Source organism: Arachis duranensis, chromosome 7 (genome assembly GCF_000817695.3).
Source record: "Arachis duranensis cultivar V14167 chromosome 7, aradu.V14167.gnm2.J7QH, whole genome shotgun sequence".
NCBI lineage: Eukaryota > Viridiplantae > Streptophyta > Magnoliopsida > Fabales > Fabaceae > Arachis > Arachis duranensis.
Window position 1 is genome coordinate 58,609,247 of NC_029778.3, and position 5,872 is coordinate 58,615,118.

General features: G+C 35.6%; 1 long non-coding RNA gene across 1 annotated transcript; it reads right to left on the bottom strand.

Moving 5' to 3' along the window:
• Positions 1–2,957: 2,957 nt before the first annotated feature.
• On the bottom strand, positions 2,958–5,582 carry LOC107459165 (uncharacterized). Its single transcript, XR_001586242.3, has 2 exons — positions 4,953–5,582; positions 2,958–3,192 (listed from the first exon to the last, which is right to left on the bottom strand). It is a non-coding gene; the product is annotated as an uncharacterized LOC107459165 (long non-coding RNA).
• Positions 5,583–5,872: the final 290 nt, after the last annotated feature.

Consider the following 5,872-nt stretch of genomic DNA (forward strand, 5'->3'; position numbering starts at 1 on the left):
GTTGTCTTTCTTCTTCATCATCACATGTATTTAAAATTATAATCGGATGCTTTTCTATCTTTGTGTTCCAGTCCCATATGTCTTTCTTGTCGAATATCACGTCTCTGCTGATGATCACTTTCTTTGATACTGGATTGTACAACTTGTATGCTTTTGAGTCTGTGCTATAGCCAGTAAAGATACACTTCTCGCCTTTGTCATCTAACTTCTTCCTTAATTGATCTGGTACGTGGGCATAAGCAATACACCCAAAGACTCTGAAATGATGAATGAAAGGCCGTTTTCCACTCCAAGCTTCCTCTGGTGTTTTATCACGAACACTCTTTGTTGGACATCTGTTTAAAATATGAACTGCTGTTGCAACTGTTTCTGCCCAAAACTCTTTAGGCATTTGTTTTGACTTGAGCATGCATCTGACCATATCTATGATGGTTCTGTTCTTTCTTTCAGCAACTCCATTTTGTTGAGGAGTGTATCTAGTTGTTAGTTGGTGTTGAATTCCGTGTTGCTTAAAATATTCTGAACATGCAAGATATTCTGTTCCTCTGTCTGTTTTGAGAATTTTGATTTTATAGCCACTTTGTTTTTCGACAAACGCCTTGAATGTCTTAAAGACATCACATGCTTCTGATTTCTGCTTCAGAAAGTATACCCATGTATATCTATTAAAATCATCAATAAAAGTGATAAAGTACCTGCTACCTCCATTACTTGGAACTTCTACAGAACAGAGATTTGAATGCACAATTTCAAGTAATCTTCTAGCTCTCCAAGACTTTTCTGTAGGAAATGGATCTCTATGCTTCTTTTCTAGTTGACAAATCTCACAAACACAATTGGGAATATGAATCTGTGGTAGACCAGAAACAAGTCCTTTTCTTGACAGGTAGTTTAGGCCAGAAAAATGAAAGTGCCCAAATCGCAAATGCCACAACCAGTTATCATCAAGTATCACAGAACTCATGCAAGAGGGATTAACATGTTGAATTTTTAATGGAAACATTCTGTTTGAAGTCATCTTTACTTTATCTATGAACCTTTCGTTGTTGTCAAACACAGTGCAATATCCATGATAAGTTATCATCTTATATCCCTTCTCAGATAATTGCCCCATACTCAGTAAATTGTAATCAAGTTCAGGAACATAAAAAACATCAGAAATATAACCCAGAGAACCATCTTTCAATCTAACTAGTATGTTCCCTTTTCCTTCAATAGGGATCTTTGTACTATTACCAAACTTTAATAATAGTTTAACTGAATCATCTAATGAAGAAAATAACTCCTTTCTACCAGACATATGATTACTGCAAGCATTATCCAAGTACTATATATTTTCATCTTCAGCACATGAATTACTTGTAAAAAATAAAGTCTGAGTACCCGGATTGTCATCAGTATTTTGATGCTGATTTTTTGCAACGTGTGCTTGATTGTTATTCACTATTTTGAATATGCAATCTGCTGCTTTGTGTCCATACTTTCCACAATGAAAGCAATTGAAATTGGTTCTTTTTTGATAAAAATTACCTCGACCTCTTTCTCAGTTGACAGACCTGAAATTCGTTCCACCTCTTCCTTGATTAGGTGTTGTAAAATTATTGTAACTTCCTTGGTTGTAATTGCCACAACCTCTACCTCTGAAACTTTCTCTGCCTCTACTTTGAAAATTAAAACCACGACCTCGTCCTTCTTGTGTACGGCTTGATTTTGCAACGTTGTTGAAATTCACTCGGCTTTTCAGGGCTTCTTCGATTGATTTTTTCGATTTCTCCAGTATTCTACTGATGTGGCTTTCCATGGTTCCTTGCAACTCTGCAATTATCATGGTATCCATATCATGGGACTCCAGTATCGTAGTCACCACATGGTCATACTTCATCGGCATGGTCCGCAGAATTTTCTCCACTACTTTGCTATCGGTCATATCTTCTCCATAGACTCTCATCTTATTGGCAAGGTCTGTAACACGAGTAAAATATTGCTCAACAGTTTCTAAACTAGACATCTCGTACCTTTTATATTCTCTTCTCAAAGACTGTAGCTTTGCTTTCTGAGCTTTATCTACGCCTTTGTATGACAGCTTCAACGTGTTCCATGCTTCTTTTGCACTTTTGGCATTTGCTATTTTGCCAAACACCGTATAATCTACTCCTTGATGAATTTGAGATAGCGCCAATTGATCTCTCCTTTGTTGGGCAGCATCTGCTCCTTCTGCAAACCCGGTTCAATGAAATTTCATAGGTTTTGGGCCTTCAAATGGGTAGACATCAAAGTCTCCCAATAACTATAATCAAGTTTCCCATCTAACTTGGGATCGGACCACACAATGTTAAAAGTGTTTGCCATACCGACTCTATGAATAAACAACTATGTGAGAACTCTCTCACACCTCACAAAATCTCCAACACCAGACGTTGGATTAACCAGCTCTGATACCAAATGTAAGTATAATACCCACACTTCAATTAGCCCTAGGATCACTCACTTATATAAATAACGCTATCATATTTTTCATCTCTCAACTTCACCAACACTCATGAAATAATAGAACAAAGAAGGACTTCACATAATCATATCTTTTTTTTCATTTCATGGAACATACATACAATACACAAGGCATATGTGCCTTTATATAGGCAATGCTTCCTACTAAAATAATAATTTATGAATCACAAATCAATTTTGTAATGACTACTATGCTATGAGTTGTCTTCATGAATCTTCCTTCAACTTATATTTATGTAGTTTCTATAATCTTCTAATTTAGATTGCTTGGTCTTCAATTTCAATTCAATTTGATTTTGAATTTCTTCAATGTTGTAGAATGTTGTAATTGTACTATTCTTTTGAATGTTCTTCAAAAATCTTCAAGCTTCCAATATATTAGCTTCTAGCAATATCTAGCAAATTGATGATTATTGTATTCAACTAAAACTTTGCTTCTTCTTTGACAATTTTTACTTCAAAAACTCTTCATAAAAATTCTAGTGATGCAAGTTGATTTATAATGAATTAACACTTCTCAAAACAATATCAAAAGAGAGGGAAATGTATCACTAAGGATCAAGGTCGTACAGATCCAGATAGAGAGTGCCTGTCATTTACTCAAAAGTGATCCTACGAAGATTCTTCACTAACTCCTCCAGACATCTCTAAACTCAAGTCATCAGCTGCCAAGTTTATCTCTATCTGCAAACATAGGAAGAAAGGAGGTGAGAACCTAAAGTTCCTAACAGAATAAAACAGGAAAAAAGGAATCATAGGATCTTTGTCTCTAAATTCTCGTTAAATAAAAAATCGTCACATAAAAATAACAGAGTACAAATATATAGCAGGTAAATAGAATTAGTCATAGACAATTAGAAAACTGCAATAAGCAATCACAAGAAATTCACATATGCAAACAAGATGGTGCATGCTTGTTCCTAGTGCAGATCATAAACTCACGCGTTGGTTGACTATCTGCAGCCTCATGTTACCCGAAATGGATGCAAAATATGGTTTTTCCACTAAATCAGTAAGCACAGATATCACATGGGTGGACCATCTGAATTAGATACCAAAATCACACGGGTTTACCCGTGTGAGTTAAGCTAAAACCATAATCATAGAATCGCTATAGCATATGTGCATTAAGTAAGAAACAGGATACCATACAGACGAACCCATATCAGTCAGATACCACTTACTAATAGGTGTCCCCACTTAACAACTCTGCTCAGCAAGTACATTTTCCCTACCCGGGGTCTCTGCTCAGTCAATACGTTTCTTTGACTGGGGTATAAGGCATTTTGGGTTTTAATCATTATTCAATACTTTTGACTCTTTCTTTTAGATTAACGCCTACTTGGCGACTATTTTTCTATTTAATAATTAATAAGACAAACACACTCGGAATCGCGTAAATTATATATCCACGCGTGTGCTATCTATGTAAAATAAATTTCAGGATTCGAAAACTAACGGTATACTAAGAAAACCTTGACTGTTTATCTGGTTTTTCAGGTTAACGTTGTTCTACATCCTGAGCTTTAATTTGGTATAAATTTTATAGCATTTGGATTAAAAATGAATTTTATACAATTTTTAAAAGTTTGTCCCCTGCACTTAAAAATCTACAGAAAACAACAAGTAACATATGTTTTGTAAAAATCACCAAAATTTCATTTCTAACTAAATGCTTCTGAAATTTTGTGGAGGTATACTAGACTTCCCCAAGTTTAAAACAAAACAAGTTCCAGTTCCATATCAATTCATATGAGCAATTAATGCAGCGGGAAAATGGTGACCTGTTTTCATAAACCAGTTTCTGAAATCTCGGCAAGCAACATTTCATCATCCTTTTGGTTACAACTTAAAATGTTACGTAAATCAAAAGTTACATTGGCTAGAAGACACGGTTTTGAAAACTGGAAGCAGGATTTTCAGCACAAAACCCCAAATTTTGAAAAATCATATCTCCCAAACTACTTGGCAAAATTTTCTGAACTTTTTATGGGTCAATCTGGACATCTTGGAATTTATTAGAAAAATCAATTGGTGTATAAAATATGTCTAGATTGCTCCCAGTTCTCATGGCAAGTTGCTGTCCAAAATTATGCAGAAATTCTACAGTATCTCTCCCTAATATACAATAACCGATTTTAATCCCCTTAAAACTCTAACCTACACTAATTTAATTGTCTCATAATTGATTCTTATTATTTCATATTCCCACCAAGAGCCTCAAATCAATATATATATCACAAATGATATAACATTCTGCACAATATACCACAATTGACAATATCACCACTACGCTATTTACATCAACAATGTTTCAACAGTATCAAGGCACCATAGTAGTAATTTTAGCAACAATTACAATATTTAATCACACTAAATCATCCAAAACAAGAAAACACAACTAACAGTAACATATAAGACTAAACTAGCATCCTAACCCTTACCTCTTTGTTGATCAAAAGCACAAAACTTGTCCCTGATTCTCCCTTGAACCCGAACCCTAACCATTCCAAGGAGTTTTGGTTACATTTCACCAGGCCATTCGGCCAAATTAAACACAGAGGAGGGAAAATCACTCACTTCTCTTTGCTTGTGATGCTAGTTATGTTAACAGAAATTGAGTAAACTAGGAGAATGAAGCAAGGGAAGGATCAAAATTTTGAATTAGAGGAGGAAAGGAAGAAGATGAAGTTGCTATCGTCACCTAGCAGAGAAGCTCGAAGAACAGTTGGGTGAGTGGAATGCAGCTCCCTTTTCAGCTTCGATCAGCTCCTTCCTTGGCTATCATTCTTCTTTTCTTGGTGCTGTGGTTGATGAAGAGCCAGAAAACTTGAAAAACGCTCCTGTTCTTGCTTACTGGTGCTTTGACTGTTCCTCGTTCCTTGCCCTCTCTCTGCTTTCTGTGAATTCAAGGAAGGAAGAGTGGTGCTTATATAATCAGAAGAAGAGGTGGTGAAGGCTTCGCTGGTCTCTGCTCCATGCAACACCTATGTATGCTTCATCATTACCTTGGCTGATCAGGAGGTGTATTCATGGTTGGAAGCTTCTTGTGGGTTCGGTTAAGGAAGAAACAAGGAGGGGTGTGGCTTTAATCAGAGTTGGTTGTCCCTTTAATAGGGTGAAGGGTTTTGGTTCAGTTGAACCAAGGAAAATATCGGTTCAATAAATTTTCGTTCACGGTTAATTAATCTAATAATATATCTTACTTCTTTATAATTAATTCATCATATGATTAATTAAAGAGGTGGTGATTAACTTGTGATAATAATTATTCCGCAGAATAATTAATTATAACGGAAATCTTAAGTTAGTGAACCTTGTCATCAGAACAAAATCTAAACTTGACGAATTAAATTAAACGGGC